Source organism: Halichoerus grypus, chromosome 4, assembly GCF_964656455.1.
Source record: "Halichoerus grypus chromosome 4, mHalGry1.hap1.1, whole genome shotgun sequence".
Taxonomy (NCBI): Eukaryota; Metazoa; Chordata; class Mammalia; order Carnivora; family Phocidae; genus Halichoerus; species Halichoerus grypus.
The window spans coordinates 32,319,364-32,341,245 of NC_135715.1; positions in this window are offsets into that span (position 1 = coordinate 32,319,364).

Below are 21,882 nucleotides of genomic sequence, written 5' to 3' on the forward strand. Positions count from 1 at the left end.
TGATTTCCATTATACATAATGTACATGTGTCCCTGTAGAACAAAATTTTCAAATGTTATGCACAGTTGGAGAGTTTTGATGAGCCTTATGACCATGGATTGAGACAATAACCTTCTTTGGTTTCCAGTACCTTTCCAATGGAGAACTACAGAGTCATAAGTAAACTAGGTAGCAGTCTTTATCTCAAGCACTTCTATACGTGGGTTGTCCCTGTACAATTTGAATGTTTGCTATATTTCTTTATGAAATATCACCAAATACCACCCTCAGAGCCACTACCAAAGTATTATTGGTTATGTAAGATTCCAAAGCCAAGAGGAATGATTTCTTTTTTTATTAAGTTTTGTATTTTAATTCCACTATAGTTAACATGCAGTGTTACGTTAGTTTCAGCAGTACAATGTACTGACTCAACAATTCTATACATTGCTCAGTGCTCATCATGATCAGTGTACTCTTAATCCCCATCACCTATTTCACCCATCCCTCCACCCATTTCCCTCTGGTAACCACCAGTTTGTTCTCTATAGGTAAAAGTCTGTTTTTTGATTTGTCTCTTTTTTTCTTTGTTCATTTGTTTTGTTTTTAAATTCCACACATGAGTGAAATCATATGGTATTTGTCTTTCTCTGAGTTATTTAAGCATTATTCTCTCTAGCTTCATCCATATTGTTGCAAATGGCAAAATTTCATTATTTTGTATGGATGAATAATATTCCATATATATATACCACATCTTCTTTATCCATTCTGTTGATGGACTAGGGCTGCTTCCATAACTTGGCTATTGTAAATAATGCTGCAATAAACATAGGAGTGCAGATATCCTTTCAAATTAGTGTTTTTGTATTCTTTGAATAAATACCTAGTAGTGCAAGTCCTGGATTAGAGCAGTTCTATTTTTAATTTTTTTTTTTAAGATCTTTTTTTTTATTTATTTATTTGACAGAGAGGCACAGCGAGAGAGGGAACACGAGCAGGGGGAGTGGGAGAGGGAGAAGCAGGGTTCCCGCTGAGCAGGGAGCCCGATGTGGGGCTTGATCCCAGGACTCTGGGACCATGACCTGAGCCGAAGGCAGACGCTTAACGACTGAGCCACCCAGGCGCCCCTATTTTTAATTTTTTTAAAAGATTTTATTTATTTATTTGACAGAGAGAGAGAGAGCGAGAGAGGGAACACAAGCAGGGGGTGTGGGAGAGGGAGAAGCAGGCTCCCCACTGAGTAGGGAGCCTTAGCAGGACCCTGGGAACATGACCTGAGCTGAAGGCAGACACTTAACGACTGAGCCACCCAGGCACCCCCTATTTTTAATTTTTTGAGGAGCCTCCGTGCTCTTTTCCACAGCGGTTACACCAGTATGCTTTTCCACCAACAGGGCACAAGGGTTCCTTTTTCTCCACATCTTTGCCAACTCTTGTTGTTTCTTGTGTTTTTTATTTTAGCCATTCTGACAGGTGTGAGGTGGTATCTCATTATAGTTTTGATTTGCATTTCCCTGATAATAAGTGATGTTGAGCATCTTTTCATGTGTCTGTTGGCCATCTGTATGTCTTCTTGGAATGATTTCTTAGTGCCCAAGAATACAATGAAAGGCTTTCATTTAATATGTATAACAAATTTGAATGGATTTTTTTTTTTCAGTAATCTTTTGAATTTCTTTTAGGGTTTTGATGAGTTTGTTGTTTCTCAAGGATTAAATACAGGCCTATTGAAAAGGACCTCAAATGGGGGTAAAAGCTAATGACACTTGTGGACTGGTAGAAATTTGATGAGAATCAGGGAATTAAAAACTAATTCCCAAAGCAATAAAATATTTTTGCTAATGCAAATAACAGTTTCATGTTAGGACCTTTCGGGTAGCAAATACAAAGCCACGCTCACATTACCTCAAGTGGTAGAGTTTTATTATAAAGGACACACAAGGAAGTAAGAGAGATTAGAAACAGCTGTAGAGCCAAGCTTCCAAGAAACTAGAATAACTTTCAGAATCCTTCCATAATAACAAAGTTGGGCCTTGTGGAGAAAGGAAATGCTGTTCCGTATACAACATGGGTGTAAAGACCGTGCTGTCATTTTATGCCCCCAGCCACAGAAAGGCTTCCTTTATGCACTGCTCAGCATGGTTATTCAGCTACTCTGTGTCGGTACTTCCTGTGCCCTGGCTGCTCCTAATGAAATATTCTCTGCTCTGCAGTCTGCCACGCGATTCTTGCTTGTTCACAGCATCTGCTACCTCATAACTTCTACTGGATTATCACTTCTTGCTACCTTCTCTCTGTGTCAAGTTCCACTTCTGCATCGCTCATGTGTTTGTTACCCTCTGTACGTATTTTATATTTAAAACCCCCTAAAAGACGGGATCTTATCAGATTTCCTACTAAAGTTTGGGGTCCAGCTGTCATGGTAGACCCCCTCATTAAGGCCAGTGACTAATCTATAAGTGTTTGGGTTTTAGCTGACATTCATTCCAGGTCTGATTCAAGAATGCCAGTATTTCCAGATCTACTGGATCAAAGTACAGTTTCCACATGTCCTACGTGTAGAAATCCTTAAGAAGGAGATAGTGGGCACGGAAGTTCTCTATGGAGTCTCAGAAAAAAGCTGTAAGCACATTGCATTGCTTATCCATGCAACTCTTTGCACCTCCTTGAATACAATAAGAAAAAAAATAGCTCTAAGTTTTCATGCATAAAGTTGGTTCTATTATTGGGATCATCCGTGGGATATGAGACTGCCATATAGGATCTAAATCACCATCAATCATCACTAAACAAAGCAGAGTTAACTGGCTTATGGAGCCATAGAACATTTTCTGCTGCTCCCATTAGTACTGGGTGCTAACCAGCTCAGCTAACCATCCCCCTGGTTCTAACACATAAACATACCTCACACCCAAGCACAGCCATCACTAGCAAAGTGCATCTGTGATGAATGAGATTCAATCAGCTTTCTGGCCTTCCAGGCTCAAGATAACATTTCTGCTATTGATAGTATCAATTTATAATTTAATTTCAGGTCCTAGCTCTTAAGAGATAAGACTGTTTGCAGAGCTAAAATCTAATCCAGTAGAGGGTATTGGACAGAGTTCCATAAATTCTGATGACCACAAGATAGCCTGATTTCCTTAAAACTCTGCTAGAATATATTTTATAAACCTGAATTTCTAAAACAAGTAATAATGAAAATGGTGACACCAAATTTAATATCTGTATATCCATTTATCCCAGTGCATGAACTCACTGATCCGCTGGAATGTACCCTTTAAAGAAAAGAAAAAGAAAAAAGAAAATCACTTGTGATCTTTAGAAAAGCACAGGCAGAACATGGCTTCCTCTGAGGGTAGTCAGTGAAAATTGATCCCCATATCTTTCTCAGTTTACTGTTTGCTTTTTACGTAAGAAAACAACACGTGCTTGTAGTGAACGTTGCAGACAATACAAAATGATAAGCGGAGGTCATTAGCAATGGCTCCAGATCCAGCTCCTTTTCTGAGGGTCTGCTTTCTGTGTCTTTGTTTAAGAAGATCCGCCACCGTAAGCCCTGCCACCTTTGGCTGTCCTTGACTGCCGCGGCTCCTTGCAGCTCCCAGATTGATGGAGGCATAGACCAAGTTATCAGGCAGCTCCTGACCCATCCAAGGAGGATAATTTTATTGCATGTCTGTTTAGCCTCTGTCTTGTGCTCTCTTGAAGGCATCAATTCTCTCAGGTGAAGAACACAAATAAAATTTAGAAATGCTCCCTCAGGCTAAGAGGTTAGGAATCATGCCAAGATTTCTCTGAATGAAGTCACTCTCTGCATAATCTCCCCCTGCTCCGGCCATCTCCCATCACCTCCCACCACCGCGTGCTGCCCTTTGATTAGAGGAGAATTAAAGGCAATGTAGAGTCACTCAGGGGTTTGATTGCCAGTCATTTTCTTCTCTTCTCCCGTTTCTGTTTTAGAGGATAATCCCGCGATGATCGCTTATTCTTCCCTTTCTTTTGTCATTTTTCACACGCACGAATGCTTGCACGCTAATGTGTGTAGGAAATCTATGAAATAACAAGCCACCATAAACAGTAAGCATCCCCTCTGCCTTTTTTTTCTTTTTTCTTTTTTTTCCTTACTGCACCACACCCTCCTCCCCTCCTAACAAAGAACTTTTGAGAAACTGCCTTTCTCCTCCTGGTGCAGAGCAAAATCATTAAATAAAAATTATAGGCTGGGTTAGCCAATTTCTCCACTATACTGCAAATTCCTCAGCGCCGTTGTCCTAGGATGCTGCCTGTACTCTGTCCTCAGTCTCAGCTTCTTCCAGCAGAGTATAAACAGTAGCGATTTAGTGCATCAAAATGATCACAGCTGTAGAATTTAGCCCTTGAGAGTCAGCGTTCATTCTCCCTGCTCAGGCCAAGCTTCATCTGTATTAATCTGAAAGCATTACATTTGGAAATAATACACATGTAAGTTCCTTGTGCAATGAATTTCTTCTTCTCTGAAAAACTGGTTAAGGATTTAAAAAAAAAAATTACTCACACTTGAAATATAAATATTTCACATGTAAATTAAGAGTGTAAAACAGAGTCTGTATTAACCACAAACAAAAAACACCCACCTGAGTGATGGGAAACGAAGAGAACAAAAAGTTTGCTAAGCCGGAATCTTGACCAACCTTTTAAAATGCAGATTCCTTTTTGCCAGATCGCCAAACACTTTTTGGACTATCATTGTACTGGCATCCACAAAAATTGGCCTCTAATCCTGGTTTTAGCTTTCCTCATTGTGAGCTCTTGGGCAATTTATTCTCCCTCTCTTTCTATTCCATTAAATGAGACGATTGGTTAAAGACATCTCTAAAGTGCTTCCCTGCTTTCATTTTTCATGGGCATCAGGGTAGAACACTCCACTCCCTCCTTTAATGTACTCCTATGGAAGAACTACCAAAAAAGATCATTCCAGGCCTCACCCTCACATCTCTTCTAGCTAATGAGATTAGAAGCTCATCCCTCTTGGGCATTAGCTTGACCCCAGGAAGCATACTTTTATCTATTCCATTATGCCTTAAATTTTCTAGGGCAGACCTTTTCTGGAAAAGCCTATGGTTTTCTAGCATAGAATATGACTGGATGAGTAACTTTAATGCTAAGGTGAAGTGTGAGCATATCTCAAGGCACATTCTACAGAGATCTTGGTAAGTAATGAAGTAGATAACTTTATGCTCATTTGCCTGACTCTTGTGGTTGTCTTTTCATTACTTCTAAACTTGGGTGGATAGAAAAGAACCCCTGAAAAATCTCAGAGAAACAAGGGCTTGATGGGGAAAACTAGAATTAAGGAAAGAAGGAAGGGGGAGAGAGAGAGAGAAAGGAGAGGAGGGAAGGAAGCGGGGGTGGAGAAAGAAGGAAAGTCGAAAAATATTTGTGGAATGGGCAAATAAACTGATGGACATATAAATGAATGCTTATTATTCGTTAACAGAACAATTTTTATATAGGGGCTGATTTAAATGCAGTAAACTAACATTTACTAGATTGCTTCCTGTGAGTGTACACATGTGTTTTGTATTTTGTGTCTGTATATGAATGTATTTTATTCTGAGTAATTCCATACACAAAGTACATTTTCAAATTACAATGTATAACAGGACATCAAGGTGTACTTGCAGTTGCTTGTTAGCACAGTAAACCCTAGATTGCAAACTCCTAGAGAGTAGCAGACCTATTCCTCTTGGTTTTCTTGTGCTTTTACATCTAGCTCAGCATTGGCTTTTACTTGCTAAAATAAACATGAAGTTGGTTTGGAGCAGCATCCCTATCCCTGTCCTAATTGAATGCTTGCTGGATGCAGAAAGTTGATTGCTCTGAACTCGGAATACTAATTCAAAGGGAATTGTGCAGGACACTTAGGAAAGATACTCATTGCTCAACTGTGTTTATTTATGAACAAATCATTTGATGATTGAAATCATAAGTACTACAATATTTTAATATTAGCTTTATTTTTCAAATTAAAATCTCTTTTGAAAAATGGAAATTATGTTATACATTGTTGGTGGGAGTGTAAATTGATACAATTTTTTCTTAGAATAATTTAGCAAGATTTATTAAAAGCTTCAAAACTAGCCATTAACTTTCACCTAAAACATCATTTTTAGAATTTATCCTAAGGAAATCATCATGTTTGTGCACAAAAATTTATGTACAAAAAATTTTTAATATTGCTTCTAATGGTAAATTTTAGAGCCTTTCTAATTATCCAACAGTAGGAATTTTATTTTTTAAAATAGTAAATCTATATTTTGGAACACTATATCCTATAAAGTCATAGAGCAAAAAGCATATTTTATTCTTTTTTTAAGCATGATATATCTTAAGTTTATAACAGTTATTACTGAAGGGTTTAACTTTTTATTTATTGTATTGTATTTTAGATTGATTTATTTATTTTAGAGAGAGAGAGAGTGGCAGAGAGGGCAGAGGGAGAGGGAGAGAGAGTCCCAAGCAGACTCTGCGCTTAGCGGGGAGCGACCCAGGGTTTAATCTTATGACCCTCAGATCACCACTGGAGCCTAAACCAAGAGTTCACCACTTAACCAACTGTGCTGTCCAGGTACCCCCCCCACACACACCCTTTTTCTTTTTTTAAGATGTATTTATTAAGGGTTTAACTTTTTAAAATAAACATGTTTATCGATTCATATGCTCTAAGATGACAATGTTGTTCTTCTCTGGGGAGTTGGTTTATATATGTTGGGAAACAGCTTTCCAAGGGTCTCTCACATTTCTGCTCATTTTGCAAGTAGAGGCCCTGACGGTTCCTTCTTGCAGCCTGCCTTTCCAAGAATGTGTTGTGAATAGCCTTGGCACGAACGCAGAGATAATGTCTCTCTGGAGCAAAAAGTACATTGGTTTACTACCCAGTTTAACAACCATCATCTCTCCTTCTGAGAGGAAGTTCAGGCAGGCTACTGCCCATAAGAAAAGATTCATTCAGTGTTCCTTTCCTGTAACCGAACCCACTGTATAGAGATGCCCTTAGGTCCTCTTTGTGTCACTCTGTGAGAATCTGGGCTCAGGAACTGGTCCAAAGCATTGCGGATCCTCTATTGCCAGAATGCACTGTCCTTTACCTTTGACCGGGGAGTCTCCTGTCATCTACCAGCATCTATAAACCTGCAGCAGCCTAACTTTACCCCTTGTGATTCCTGATAATGTGTATTTTTTTATTTGCGATTTCTCTTACATAGTCCTATCTTACTACGGGAACGATGGATAACTTTTATAACCACATGTTTAATGTTGAGTTATAAAAGAGTCTGCCAGCCAGCTGCAGTGACACAATAATATGCCAACAACGGTATCGGAAGATGCTGGTCTACCGTGGCAGAGGGCCTGGGGGGGCAGCTCAAGGTGCTCTGTCTGTTGGTAAACTCGGACCTTCCTGTGTCTCTTTTCACATGTCAAGAGCCTTGCAGGGCTCTGCTTTCAACTTAGAGCAGAAATTGCCTTGAAATCTCAGGCAATCCCCTGCCTATTCTTTATGTGGTTCATGGGGCAAGGAACGGTCCCAACAAAATAACTAGGTCTCTTGGAAAAATGTCAGCTGCAGTGTCTGACAGGGAACAGGTGTTTAGTGCATAGGATTCAGAGTCAAGAGCCTGCTGCCTTTAAATGTAACTGTCAAGTGATCAACGTCCGCAGGCAAATGGCACTGGGAACAGGGCCTTTCTTTATAGAACAGATGAGACTTTATAGTTGCTGGAGGTTATAAATGTCTGTGACTATGGCTGTGTGTACATATGTTCTCTCATCAACGTCCACTGGAACAGAGAAGTAAAGTGCTCATGAAAATGTCCTTATCTGGTGGCAGTTTCGTTTCTATAATTTGAAATGAGATGAAAAGAATGGAGTGTAATTATCTAAAAATTTCTTTGGTGTGTATCTCCACTGTACCTTGGGATTCAGAGATGGTGGTTTAAGACAGAGAAAACAAAGGAAAGGAAGGGAAGTTCTTCCCTGCCCTCTAAACCATAGTGTTATATTCTAAGGAACAGAAAGGGGAGGGCTGAGTCCTTGTCTGATTGATTTCGGGGAATGCGTACTTAGAATAATTAAGTTGGGGGCTTTCTTTCATTCCTAAAAGAATTTTAAAGTAACTATTGCTATGTAAATCCAACCTATAAGAAGCCCTTTAGGTAGAAGTTGACTCCCAACAATTAAAAAAGTTAATCCATTATAAATGAGTACAAATAAACCTAATCCAGTTCCCTAGCACACAGTTGCCTCCCATTTACTCTTTTAAGTTTAGAGTGGATTTCTGAACTGGGCTCTGACTCCCAGGGTATTTTTTCCTCAGGGCACTCTGGAGTCCCGTAAGTTTCTTCATCATACGGTTCCAGCTGCTGTTTGTTCTTTCTACCAACATTCATTCTCACTGTCCACCTTAGAGTAACAGAACTCCAGTTTTATTCAGGGTGGCTGTGTGTCCAGTGAAAGACTCGAGTCCCCAGGGTTTTTCTGCAATTAGATGTGGCCATGTGACTAATTTCTAGTCAGAGAGAAGAAGAAGTGCTCTGTGGACTTTCTGGGAAGATTCTCTAAATCAGAAATTCTCTCTCTCTCTCTCTCTCTCTCCTTTCTTCTACCCCAGTGATACAGATGGAATTCCTGCAGCAATCTTATACAGTGCAGATGGAAATCAAGGAGAGCAAAAGATAGAAGGATCCTGGGTTTCCATGATGTTGTGCTTTCTCCAGACTATGTTCTCTGAACTCTGTTGCTGTTGTTATGTGCAAGAAAAAATGCTGTGTGTGAAGCTGCTTCAATAACTCTCCTGAGCAACCTGACTCTAGCTGATAACAGATCAGCTGCCCTCAGATTAGACACTTTTCGCACACTCTTTTTGGTGACTGTCTAAGATGGGTTAGAAATGTTCACATTTTGGGGGCGCCTGGGTGGCTCAGTCATTAAGCATCTGCCTTCAGCTCAGGTCATGGTCCCAGGGTCCTGGGATTGAGCCCCACATCGGGCTCCCTGCTCAGTGGGAAGCCTGCTTCTCCCTCTCCCACTCCCCTGCTTGTGTTCCTGCTCTCGCTATCTCTATGTCAAATAAATAAATAAAAATCTTAAAGAAAAAAAAAAGAAAATTTCACATTTTGAAAGAGATGAAGAAATAGTGTAAGAGATAGAAACACAATCGAAAACAAAAAAACACCTGGGTCCTGAATTAGCAGGATTAGGTTATTTTCAAATAACGAAATTAAAAGAGAGTCTACATTATACCATATTGGAACTAATGGATAAATATATGTAAAGAGATTTTCTTCAATATTTCATTCAGTATTATTCAGCCATAAAAAAGAAGGAAATCTTGCCATTTGTAACAACATTGATGGACCTTGAGGGCATTATGAGTGAAACAAGTCAGACAAAGACAAATACTGCATGATCACTTTATGGGAAATCTAGAAAAACTGAACTCGTAGATAAAAACAGATTGGCCATTGCCAGAGGCGGAGGGTGGGGAGGGTGGTAAATGGGTGAAGGTGTTCAAAAGGTGCAAACTTCCAGCGATCAGATAAACAAGTTCCAGGGACGTAAGGTACAACATGGCAACTATAGTTAACGATACACTATTGTACATTTGAAAATTGCTAAGAAAGTATATCTTAAAAGTTCTAAACATAAGAAAAAATTATAACTGTGAAGTGATGGGCATTAACTTGTGATCATTTTGCAATGTATACATGTATCAAATCATTATGTTGTATGCCTTGGACTAATGCACTGCTATATGTCAATTATATCTTAATAACACTGGGAAAAAATACTTCATTCTATTTTTACCCACATAAGTGAGGCATTATGGTGACAAGATTTGAAGTCAGATGGCTTGGGTTTGTATCTGATCCCCTGTCAGACCAGCTGCGTAACATTTAATAAGTCCCTCCTTTTTGTTTCCTTTTCTTCGTCTCAAAAGAACACCTTCTTCACAGATTGTTGTGAAGATTACATAATTTCATATAGGTACATGGTCACAGACAGTGACTGGCATATATTATCACCTTAATTATTAGTTTTGTATGTCCTCTATACTTTTAAGTATTTCTTATAAAATCTGTTAGAGTGTAGTGATAGGTCATTATAATTCTATAGGCAGAGAAAAATGAAGTCATGAACTTGTATGTGTTTATATGTACCAGAAGTGGGGGGTACAAATCAGAGACAGTCAGACTTTCAGGAGCATGGGAAACTCTCTTCTCACTTTCTGAGCTTCCTCCCCATCCATCACCAAGGATGCCACAAAGTGAATGGTAAAGTTGTTCAAGTATGTAAGAAGTTGGCCTCCTGGGTACCTGTGTGGCTCAGTGGGTTAAGCGTCTGCCTTCTGCTCAGGTCATGATCCCAGGGTCCTAGGGTCCAGTCCCACATCGGGCTCCCTGCTCAGCGGGGAGCCGGCTTCTCCCTCTTCCTCTGCTTGCTTCTCCCTCTGCTTTGCTCTCTCTGACAAATAAATAAATAAAATCTTAAAAAAAAAAAAAAGAAGAAGTTGGCCTCCTTAACAGGCAAACAAATATTATTTCTTATGTCTGTATACAGACCTAAAAATAATGGGATTTGAGATTCTATGGTAAACCCAGTCTCACTCATCTTCTTTTATATTGCTTTTGTTATGACAGACTCAATGATTAAATCTATAGCCTAAATCCTTGAATATATATTAATATTATCCAATTTACTTCAAAATTTTCATTTTCATTGAGAGAAAGTCTTACTCATTTCCCATAGTCTGTGCTTATATCACTTGAATCTTTTATTTTTTTTTTAAGATTTTATTTATTTATTTGAGAGAGAGAGGCAGAGAGAGTGAGCACAAGCAGGGGGAGCAGCAGAGGGAGAGGGAGAAGCAGTCCCCTCGCTGAGCAGGGAGCCCGACAAGATGGGGCTCGATCCCAGGACCCTGGGATCATGACCTGAGCTGAAGGTCCCCTCTTGAATCTTTTAAAATGGGTAAGATATTCATTGTATTTTTGAATAACTGCCTATCCACAGGAAATAAAATACTCCCCAGTATCTCTCAGTGCCCATATTGTCTTCACTGCTGACTTCGTTCTTGTATATTGTACACAATGGGAACATACGGTAGCTTTTGAGTGCTTCTATTTCTTTCCTTGGCTTCGCTCATCTCTCCCTCTCCTGCTTTTATTATGTTGCATTTTTAATTCTTCTCTGTTAATTTTTATTCTTGTCTACTTTTGGATATTTCTTCTCCATCTACGTTAAGGTTGTATGTCCTCAGAATTTATTACTGGAATTAACCCACGGAAAGGAATTATCTGTTCATTACCAAATTGTGCCCTTTTTATTAGTCCATAATTGAGTCTTACACAATAATTCCCCTCTGGTCCTCATTCTCACAATTGAGGATAATAACACTGGTTATTTACTTTTTCTTGTTCCTTAACCTGCTGGAAAGATATTTTATGTACTACCTCTAGGAACAGTGAACCAGTTTAGCATATCAATCAAAATCACATGTTAATAAAATGATTCTTTATTAACATGCTTCCTACCTTTCAATCTAATCTGCCTATTTGCAATGCATCCACTGTTTCCTTATTTCCAAAACCCTACCTAGTGATAGTCTTTGCCTCATCATGTCACTGTTGACCGTTGATCATATTGCTGCTGATATATCCAAAGATTCCAACCCAAGCCTCTCAGTTTCAATAGATAATACTTAGTAATGGGAAATGTTTTATGAGTCCTTAAAGCCTAGCAAATATTAGAATCCAACTCCTTATTCATTATATCTCAAATCAAAGAAATCAGAATCACATTCACAAAGTAAAGAATCAGAGAAGAAATTTCAAATGAGTTCAAAAAGTAGCCATATACTGATTATCCTCAGTCAGGATAGACTACAAACTTTGAGTTGCTAGGCTTCAAAAAATGATTTTTAAACTTTTGGTTTTACTTGTATCCCCCAAGAAATACTCTTAACAGAATTGCTTCTTTACAGAGAACCTGAATGTACCAAGTTTTGCTAAATTTTATCGTCCTTATTTCTCTAACACCTAGTTCTGCTGACCTAATTCTTTCCACAATTTACCATAATTGTCTCTGTCTCTTTCTCTAGATTGTGCTCATATTATATTCATTGTTGTAACCATAGAGTAGGCACATAATAGTGTTTTAGTAAATATTTTTTGAGGGAAGGAATGAATGAATAAAACAGAAACTAATGAAAAGACTAGAAATCTTCAAGTAGGTAAGTAGAAGGAGAAGGGGAGAGGTTACATCCACAACCACAGACAATTGCCTGTGATTGTAGAGGTGCTCGACACTCTCTTTTAAAAGAAAAACAATGCGCTGGCATTTGACTCTTGATAACTTTTAAGACATGCTGCCATTCCCTGTCTTAATCTCTTCCCATGTCTTTTTTGGTATTAACATGTTAATTTCTGCTCCTGCCAAAGAAGTCATTTGAGATAGGAACATTAGTTCACTGGAGCAGAAGTATGTCAGTATCACGCTAAAAGGGAAAAGGCTGTAATCCATACAGAACAGAACGAAAAGGCACAATTTCCATGCTTTTTAAGGCCTCTATCACGTGGAGCATTTACTAAAATAATGGTAAGGCTGCCAGGATTTCTTTTTTCTTTCTTTCTTTCTTCCTGTCTTTCTTTTTCTTTTTTTAAGGACTTTTAGGAGTTCAGGCACATTTTTACTATATATTATTGTACTTAATCCTCACAACAACCAGTTGGCAGGAATTGTGGAGAAAGTTTAAGAGTGATGTAAAAGCAAAGACAGCAGCATCTCTTTTAGAAAACATGCTTAATTAGGAGTAAGTAGATTTGAGCTCTGGTTCCAATTCGACTACTAACTTGAGGAATTAACTCAAGTGACTTGGCTCCTCTGGGACTTATTTTTTTCATTTATAAAGTGAAGGGCGTAGACTAGAAACTGCAGCTCTAAAATTCTGTGCATATTTTTTGTCAAAGAATATGCATTTCAGCCACTTGTTTTAAAGCTAGTATTCTTAATTCTAGAGGTAGAAATAACACAGGAGGCTTACGCATCGTTGCAGAGTGTCAGCTACCCTCTGTTTAACCCTTCGAAGGGCACTCCTCCCCTGCCCACCGCCCTGACGGAAGAGGAGCGCATTGAGTTATGTGGTCAATTTTATGTTGGTAGTAATCTCTCGCGGCATCCCTATCCCCTTTTTCCTATGGTGAATGGTCAGTAGTTGACTTCCAGATAAGACCTTGGAAAGGTACTGCCATAAGACTAACCTTCAAAATATGTCACTGGGAGGAGGATGGTAGAAATGTAAGAAAGAAATCAGGGGAAACTAGGAGGAATGCCAGCCAGAAGCTTTGGTATGTTTGGAGTGACTGGAAGGAGATGGCATTGGTCAACTGACATGTCTGGGAAGGCTGTTGAATAGATGCTGCAGAGTCTCTCTACACACTCTAAACCCCGGGGTGAGTGCAGGCCCCAAGGCAACTAGAAATACTACAGAAGCAGTAGAGGCTCTTTCTGGGATGGGGCCCAGACTCACCCACGGCGGGAAGGGTTTGCTGTGGAGAGGAGTGCTACCTAGCGCCAGGTGCACCTAACATGTTTAAAACTTGGAGCAGAGCACTTTTTCACATCCTCTTCTCTAGACAACAAAATTATTTTCAGTAATAATTATGAAATGAAGGGGCGCCTGGGTGGCTCAGTCGTTAAGCGTCTGCCTTCGGCTCAGGTCCATGATCCCAGGGTCCTGGGATCGAGCCCCGTGTCGGGCTCCCTGCTCAGCGGGAAGCCTGCCTCTCCCACTCCCCCTGCTTGTGTTCCCTCTCTCTCACTGTGTCTCTCTCTGTCAAATAAATAAATAAAATCTTAAAAAAAAAAATTATGAAATGAAGCAAATTATAATAATGACCAGGAAAAAAATCCCAGAGATGAAAATTTCCTTTTATTAACTCTATCATAGAATTTTCCCTATACAAATGACCTAATTGATTAAACACAAATAAATACTACAATGCCAAAAGGGAAAATAAGTGACGGTGCAAAACTTAGAAATGGAAATAAAACATAAAACTACGTATCTGTCTGTTACAGTAATGCACAAAACTGTAAAGACCTCTACAAACTAGTAGATTATATTAATTTTAATTTTAAGGGCTCTTTTCAAATAAGGCAACAGATATATAGATCTATATCTATATATGGAACATCTTAGACATGCAGATAAGTTTTGCAAATACTTATAAAAATCTCATTTTACAATAAATTCTAGAACTTGCTATACCACCCATGTCTTTGTTTCTTCATAATTGATTCTCGCAGCTCTCAAATCTCTCTGCAGACAAAAAATTTCCACTAAAATAGCTTTACCAGAAAATTCATCATGTCCTATTTCTTCTAATTTACAATCACTGTGCTCTCTTGTTCACTTGGTATCTACCATTTAAACGCAGGAATATCTAGTTCCCCAGGAGCTGGAAAACTGCTCCCCAAGCAAGCTCGAATGATTGTGAACTTTTACAAATTTACTCTTCAAACAAGCACACGTAGTTAATCTGTGTGTGTTAGGAGCCGGCTGTGTAATTTGGAGTTCTCTGAATTACCTTCCATAGAGGATATAATGTTTATACTAATTTGAAGCCATGCGTGTGTTATTAAAACTCAAGCATAACGATGGAAATCGCTTAGAATTTAAACCAACAAAAGATCTTTTAGGAGAGGAGTATTTTATCATTAACATTATTTAAATTTGCTGGTACACAGGGATAATAAAAAGCAGATCGGTGTTTTTCAGCTTTTTTGTTGTTTGTAAATTCTTTCCAGTCAATGCACACTCTTACTGCCTGCACCCAGGCTGGCCACTCCCATTACCTCCACCGTGGTTACCACTTCCAAAAGCTACAAGTCAGCCTTACATCAGGGTGTGTCCAGAAACAAGTGATTACCAGTGCACTGAACTAAGGGAGGGAACACTGGAGAACTTAGTATAACTTAATCTTTCATATCAAGGTTGCTATGAGAAACAAGGAAATTATTTTCTCAAATATTTATATCTATATGAAGCTATAAAGATAAAATTAAAAATGGGGGACCTTGAAAACCACTGTAATGGGGCGCCTGGGTGGCTCAGTTGGTTAAGCAACTGCCTTCGGCTCAGGTCATGATCCTGGAGTCCCGGGATCGAGTCCTGCATCGGGCTCCCTGCTCAGCGAGGAGTCTGCTTTTCCCTCTGACCCTCCCCCCTCTCATGCTCTCTCTCTCTCTCATTCTCTCTCTCAAATAAATAAAATCTTTAAAAAAAAAAGAAAAAGAAAAAGAAAATCGCTCTAAGGAATAGAATGTAAAAAAAAACACAAAGCCCAACTCCAATAGAGTAAGAATTTGGTTTAGGACAGAAATGGTATTCCAAGCTGTGGGGAAGAGAATTATGTGCTGAGGCAACTGTATAAATATATATAAAGGAAATAAATGTGGTCCCTTTCTTATTCTACACACACACAAAAATGAATCCCAGGCAGCCTAAAGAGTTAAATGTGTAAAGATTAAAAACACACACACACCCCCCCAAAAAAGGAAGAAAATACAGATGAATTTTTATATGCTATTGGGTGGAGAAAGCAATTTCAAGGCATAAAATCAAAGATAGAAACCATAAAGGAAAGGACTGACATAGTCAATGGCATAAAAATTAAGTTTTTATACTTTAAAACAAACCATAAACAAAATTAAAAGGCAATTGGCATCCTGAGGAAAAAAATACATTGTATCACATGCGATTGAAAAAGACCTCTCTCACAAATCGGTAAGAAAAAGATAACAATAATAAAAATCCTCAATGAAAAATGGACAAAGAACATGAAAAGACAATTTATAAAGACAGAAATGTGAATGTCTAAAAAAAAATCAGTTTAACATCATTACAAAAAAGGAAAATAAGCAAATAAAGCAATGGCACATTTTACTCCTCAATTTGGAAATTGTGTTACTCTATCCAGAGCTGACAAGGGATCAGCAACGTGAGTATTAATTGATATCATGATCCAAGTTATATCACCCTTTGGGGTTGGTTATATCTGCAGCACAAATCACAAGCTTGAAAAACATGACCTGTGACTCCACTTACAGCAATGTACACAGGGAAATAATTAGAGATACACACAAGATTTATGTACAAAAATCTTCATGTTCCTGTTATGTTTAATATGAACACAGAAATCATCTAAATAACCAACCAGAGAAGAACGGTTAAATAAATTATAATGTATCCGGTAACAAAATACCAAGCAGTCATTTTTTTTTTTTTAAAGATCATAATATTAAAGCATATTGTTATATTTTTAAATGTTCATAATATAATGTTAAGTAGAAAAGGCAGGATAATAAACTTTGTATACAAGATAATTTCCATTTTTAATAAACAAGATGATTCCATGTTTAAGTGTTGGTTATTTTAGTTATTAGGATTATGGCTTTTTTTTCCTCCTCTACAATTACCTGTATTTTCTACATGCTCTACAGTGATCATATAGTACTTTCATAATCCAAAACAAAACAATGAAGTTATTAGAGGGGGAGGAAAAAGGATTAAACTTGGGATAATTCCACTGACCATTGCTGCCACCCCTCCCCCTCAACCACAGGGACTCCTTTATCCTGGGAGGGAGGCAGCTTCCCCAGGTTCACTATGACTGGTATCCTTATCAAAAGGGGAAATTTGAACCCAGAGACACTAGAAGGAAGACAATGTGAAGGCATTCAGGAAGAACACCACACACGACGAAGGCAGAGGCTGGCATGATGATTCTACAACCCAAGGAAAGCAAAGATTGCCAGCCAGCCACCAGGAGTAGGAAAGAAGAATGGAAAAGATTCTTCCTCACAGCTCCCAGAAGGAACCAACCTTGCCAACACTTTGATCATGGGCTTCTAGAATTTTATTTATTGTCTCCAGAGTTGTGAGACAATAAACTTCTATTGTTGAAGCCACCTAGTCCGTGGTACTTTGTTCTGGAAACCCTAGAAACCTAATATAGACCCAAGCATTTTAAACTTTGATCAGGTGTCTGTTTCTGTAAAAGCCAAAACCATACTGGAAGGCAATTATTGTTTTCTGCAGGGGGTAATAATTTTATAATCTTGGCAAATGTAAAGCACAATTCCGACCCCGCAGTGGAGAAACCCAAGATCAAGAGTCGAAAGCCCTTGGCAAAAGAACGTTAAGTTGGCCTTTGCCAGGGATGGAGTTGTATACCTGCAAGTATTTTTCACCCAGAAACGCATTTCTCTCCAGTGGCTGGGAGTAAACCCCTGGTAGGGAAGTGATCACTGGAGGAGAGTCACTTTGAAAGCAAAGAAGGCTTCTGTACCTGCAGGTACACAAGCTCTGGATGACAGGCTGGGGAGAAAGGGTGGTCCCGCCTGGGAGACCATATGGTCATGGACTGGGATGGACTATTTAAAGTTTCCCACTCTGTTCTCTCTGAATTGCAGAACTCTTCTGTTATTCCCTAGGCCTTCAGAAAAAGCTTCTTAAGGATTATAGACTTACTTATCACCATGGGGCATCTGAGGCCAGAGAATGTAATCTGCAGGGGGGAGATGGGAAAGGAATAATAGTCTGTTGAGAGAATCCAGTCTCAAGACCACAAGGAGTGACATGCCCAGAAGCCATGTTGTGGTCCAGGGACATTTGGCGGCTAAAGTGGTCAGTGGCCACCGGGACAGATTTGGCAAACATGTCAGCTTTCCCTGGGGATATTCAGAAAACACCTGGGGAATAAAACTGGTAAAAACAACAACAACAACAAAAAACCACAAACATGGACTTCTTGAACTCTGGCAGGATGGGACTTACATTGTTGGTTCTTAGATAATTATTGTGAAGCCTCAAAACTAAGCAAGTGTGGGACATACTTCTTTAGAACACTATGCCAGACACCGAGATTTTTCAGAAAGTTCATGCTTCCAGCATTTTTTTCAACTTCTTTCCATAGATTTGGCATCAGATCTGCAAAGTTATAGGAACAATAGTATCCCACTAATATTTTGGATTATGGATTTTGTTCTAAAATATTGCTACTTATTAACAAAAAAATAAGCTTAGCCAAATAATGATAATTTGCATGTGTCCATGCAGCACTCCTTTTTTGGTTGAACAGATGTCTGTCAAGTAGGTTCCCGTCTCTATTTCCCCTACCATGGCTCTACGCCAGTTCCCCAAAATCTCTGCTTCCAGCTTCTTGCATCTGCTTTTATTTTCCTTCAATCCATTTGCCTCCTAGCAGTTAAATTAACTAAAAATTTAACTTTGTAACTGCCCATTTAAAATGCTTTGATACTTTCCCAAGGAAAAAGGACCAAATTTGTCAGCAACTTGGTACTGCCTGTATTTTCTGGGGATTCTTTTACCCAGAAGTTTAGCCTAATTCCTAATTTCCCTTCAGGTCTTAAATTTAATATCCCTTTCTCAAGGGAGCCTTTACTCAACCTGAATCTAAGTCAGCTGCCTAAATCATTACAATCCTTAATTTTCTTCAATTAAAACTATACTTCCTACCTATATATTGTTTATTTGTATAATATCGCTCTTTCCCACTTTTAAGTACTATGAAGGCATTATTGGACAACAGAAATTCAACTGAGTAATTGAAAAGATTGGCTTTATTGAACAATTCATGAATCAGACAGGACAGTATCCCATCCAGCAAATAGAAAGGAGCTCCTTTGAGCTATAGAACAGGAAAGCTTTTTAAAGGCAGAGAGGGAGTGGAAAAATGGAAATTATTAGCAAAGAATATATTGTTTTAGTCAAGGTTGTCCTCCAAAGGGGAATGGGAGGGGCCTATCAGTAGATTTCCTAGTGCTGACGAGGAAATTCCATGTTGACTGCTTGAAGGTTACATTCCTAGGGGGTGTTGAAACCACTGTTAGGTTAGGCATTAAGTGTTGGTTTGCTGACATGAGGTCTTTAACATCAGTGGCTCCAAGTTGGGCTGGTGGTTTTCTTTTTAACAGCATAGATTACCCTTCTATCAGACTGTGCTCTATCCAAAGGTTCTAACACAATTTCTGGTGTATCGTAGGTGTGTCATAGATGATTAATAAATACTTGACGAATGAGAAGGTAGATGCCCTTGAAATAGTTCTTGAGTCGTTTATTAAAGGAAACACACATATATAATAAATATTTTTAGGGTCAAAATGTGTTTTTTAAGCAGGGATGAGATCTGCCTATATGCTTTTTTTTATTATTATGTTATGTTAATCACCATACATTACATCATTAGTGTTTGATGTAGTGTTCCTTGATTCATTGTTTGCGTATGACACCCAGTGCTCCATTCAATACGTGCCCTCTTTAATACCCATCACCAGGCTAACCCATCCCCCCCACCTCCAGAACCCTCAGTTTGTTTCTCAGAGTCCATAGCCTCTCATGGTTCATCTCCCCCTCCAATCTCCCCCCCTTCATTCTTCCCTTCCTACTATCTTCTTTTTTTTAACATGTAATGTATTATTTGTTTCAGAGGTACAGATCTGCCTATATGCTTAAAGATGACAAAGAGATGTTCCTCACCTTTAAGTAAGCTTCAGTGTCTCCCTTAAATTTCTTTTCTCCCTCAAATAATAATAATAATCCCTTGCTCTCACTAATTTCAATGAGGTATATAACTCTGAGTCCCAGTTTTTTCCTGAACCAAATCGGAATAATGTCCAACTCCCTAACTGACAGAGCTATTTTGAGGACTCAGCTGCTAGTTATTGAAAATGTAAAAACTCTTATTTCACAACACACAGAAAAATGTTCAGCACAGAACTGTTTAATAACTGATCTACATGGCTAAATGTTGCATTTTCAGAGAGTTTATCTGAGAGGGTGTCACTGGTGTTTATATTTGTATGCATACACCTGTCAGTAAGCTTCAACCTGTGAACAATTAGATAGGAAGGCTAGGAATGTAGAGAAAAAAAAAACCCACACAAACCAAGTTTGGTTAATAAGACAGAGGAATAAATTTGTTCAGGTAGAAATAAATTGCCAACTCCAATTTTATGCATTTTATTTCTTAAGTTTATGCAAGTTCCCTTATACACAGTATAAGTTTTCAATTTTGACAATTTTATTAGTAATACTGAAAGATTTTAAACTATCATTACATTTAATCTTCTTCCTAAAGCTTCTTGTTTCTTTGGCAGTAAAGACATAAATTGTCATTGCCTCTTCCTATTGAACTTTGAAGTATAAAATTCTTTTTGCTTAGCTAACCTAAATCAGCCATGTAATGTAGCCCCTTTGGGTAATAATTATACCTAAAATATGTACCTGAGTAGAAGAAAGAAAAACATCTCAATTCCAGCTTCTTTTCATTTAGTTTTATGATAACTGATTTATGTATTTCTTGGGTGTCCTATTATTCAACAGGAATAAACCTCTCCACCTCCCAAGATATTTGCAAATACATGCCAATGAGTTATCTATTCCGCTCCCCGCCCCCTCACACACAATTCTAGTTTTTAATAAATTAGCATAATTATTTGTCACTAAATTATTCTAATAAACATATTATTAAATCAACTAAAAAATAGCAAAATTAGATGTTAGTAAATAGCACTCTAAATGTGCTGCCAAGTGTCTTACATAATTTCACTTCAGCCCCTATGTCAAAAAATGTATGTCCTCAAAATACTTTTACTCACTGTAAAATTTTTCACATCATCATCAATAACCTAGAAAATTAATATTGATAAAGTCATTTTATGCTTATTGGGAAAACAGTTCCCCCTTGAGCCATAAAAAGAAACTCTAGGTCAGTTTCAAGGTTCTTTTCATTTTTTTAATGAGAATATTAAAGGCATGCGTCCTCTGCACAATGTTAAAACAAGGTTTTGATTTTGATCATAGTTGGTTTTGACACTAAAAAGACAAGCAATGAGATGACTCATCAGGGCAGTTTATTTGGTGTATCAGGGTATCCTATGACAGTGGGGGGGGTAATCTACCCATCAGGCTTATTGTGTCATACCCCTCTCCTCCCCCTTTCTTCCTTCCACCCTTTCATCATTCCTTCCTTCCTTTCCCCTTCTCTCTCTCTCTCATTAATCAACTTAGATGACCAAATAATAGCAATAACACACACTCTGAATTATACCACCTTTCCTCCTCCAGACTGATGGGCTGCATGTGTACTCTCAGGTTATCCCATTATCCTGCTTGATTGAAAGGGAAACTTTCATCTGTGTGCACTCAAAGAATGAGAGACACTGTCCCTTTTCCAGAATGTAGCCACTAATGAGAGTCATGTTCTATGTATACAGACATGGCCCAAATTCTCTTTGTACAATCTATGTATGCTTTTTTTTTTTTGCTTTCAAGCCAACTCAATACTTCTGAAATATATCAGTGCTTATATTTATTAAAACAATACTTATCCATTGTAAACATTTAGTAAGTGTAACACAATAAATACAAAAAAGATCATGGTCATAATCGTACTACCTAAAGGCAAACAACTTTTAAAAATTTTCTTGATATGTCAATGGAGAGTACAAATATTCAGAATACAAAATCTCTGCTATATATTTTTAAAATATTATTTTTTTAAGATTTTATTTATTTATTTGACAGAGAGAGAGAGCAAAGCAGGGGGAATGGGAGAGGGAGAGGGAGAAGCAGGCCCCCCACTGAGCAGGGAGCCGGATACGGGACTCTGTTCCTGGGATCATGACCTGAGCTGAAGGCAGATGCTTAACCAACTAAGCCACCCAGGTGCCCCTAAAATATTATTTTTTATATTAAGATACTCTTTTTGTCTACTGGCAAGAACTTCAACTTACTCAACTCAATGTAAACTCATTCCAATCAGAGTTTTTAAGAGT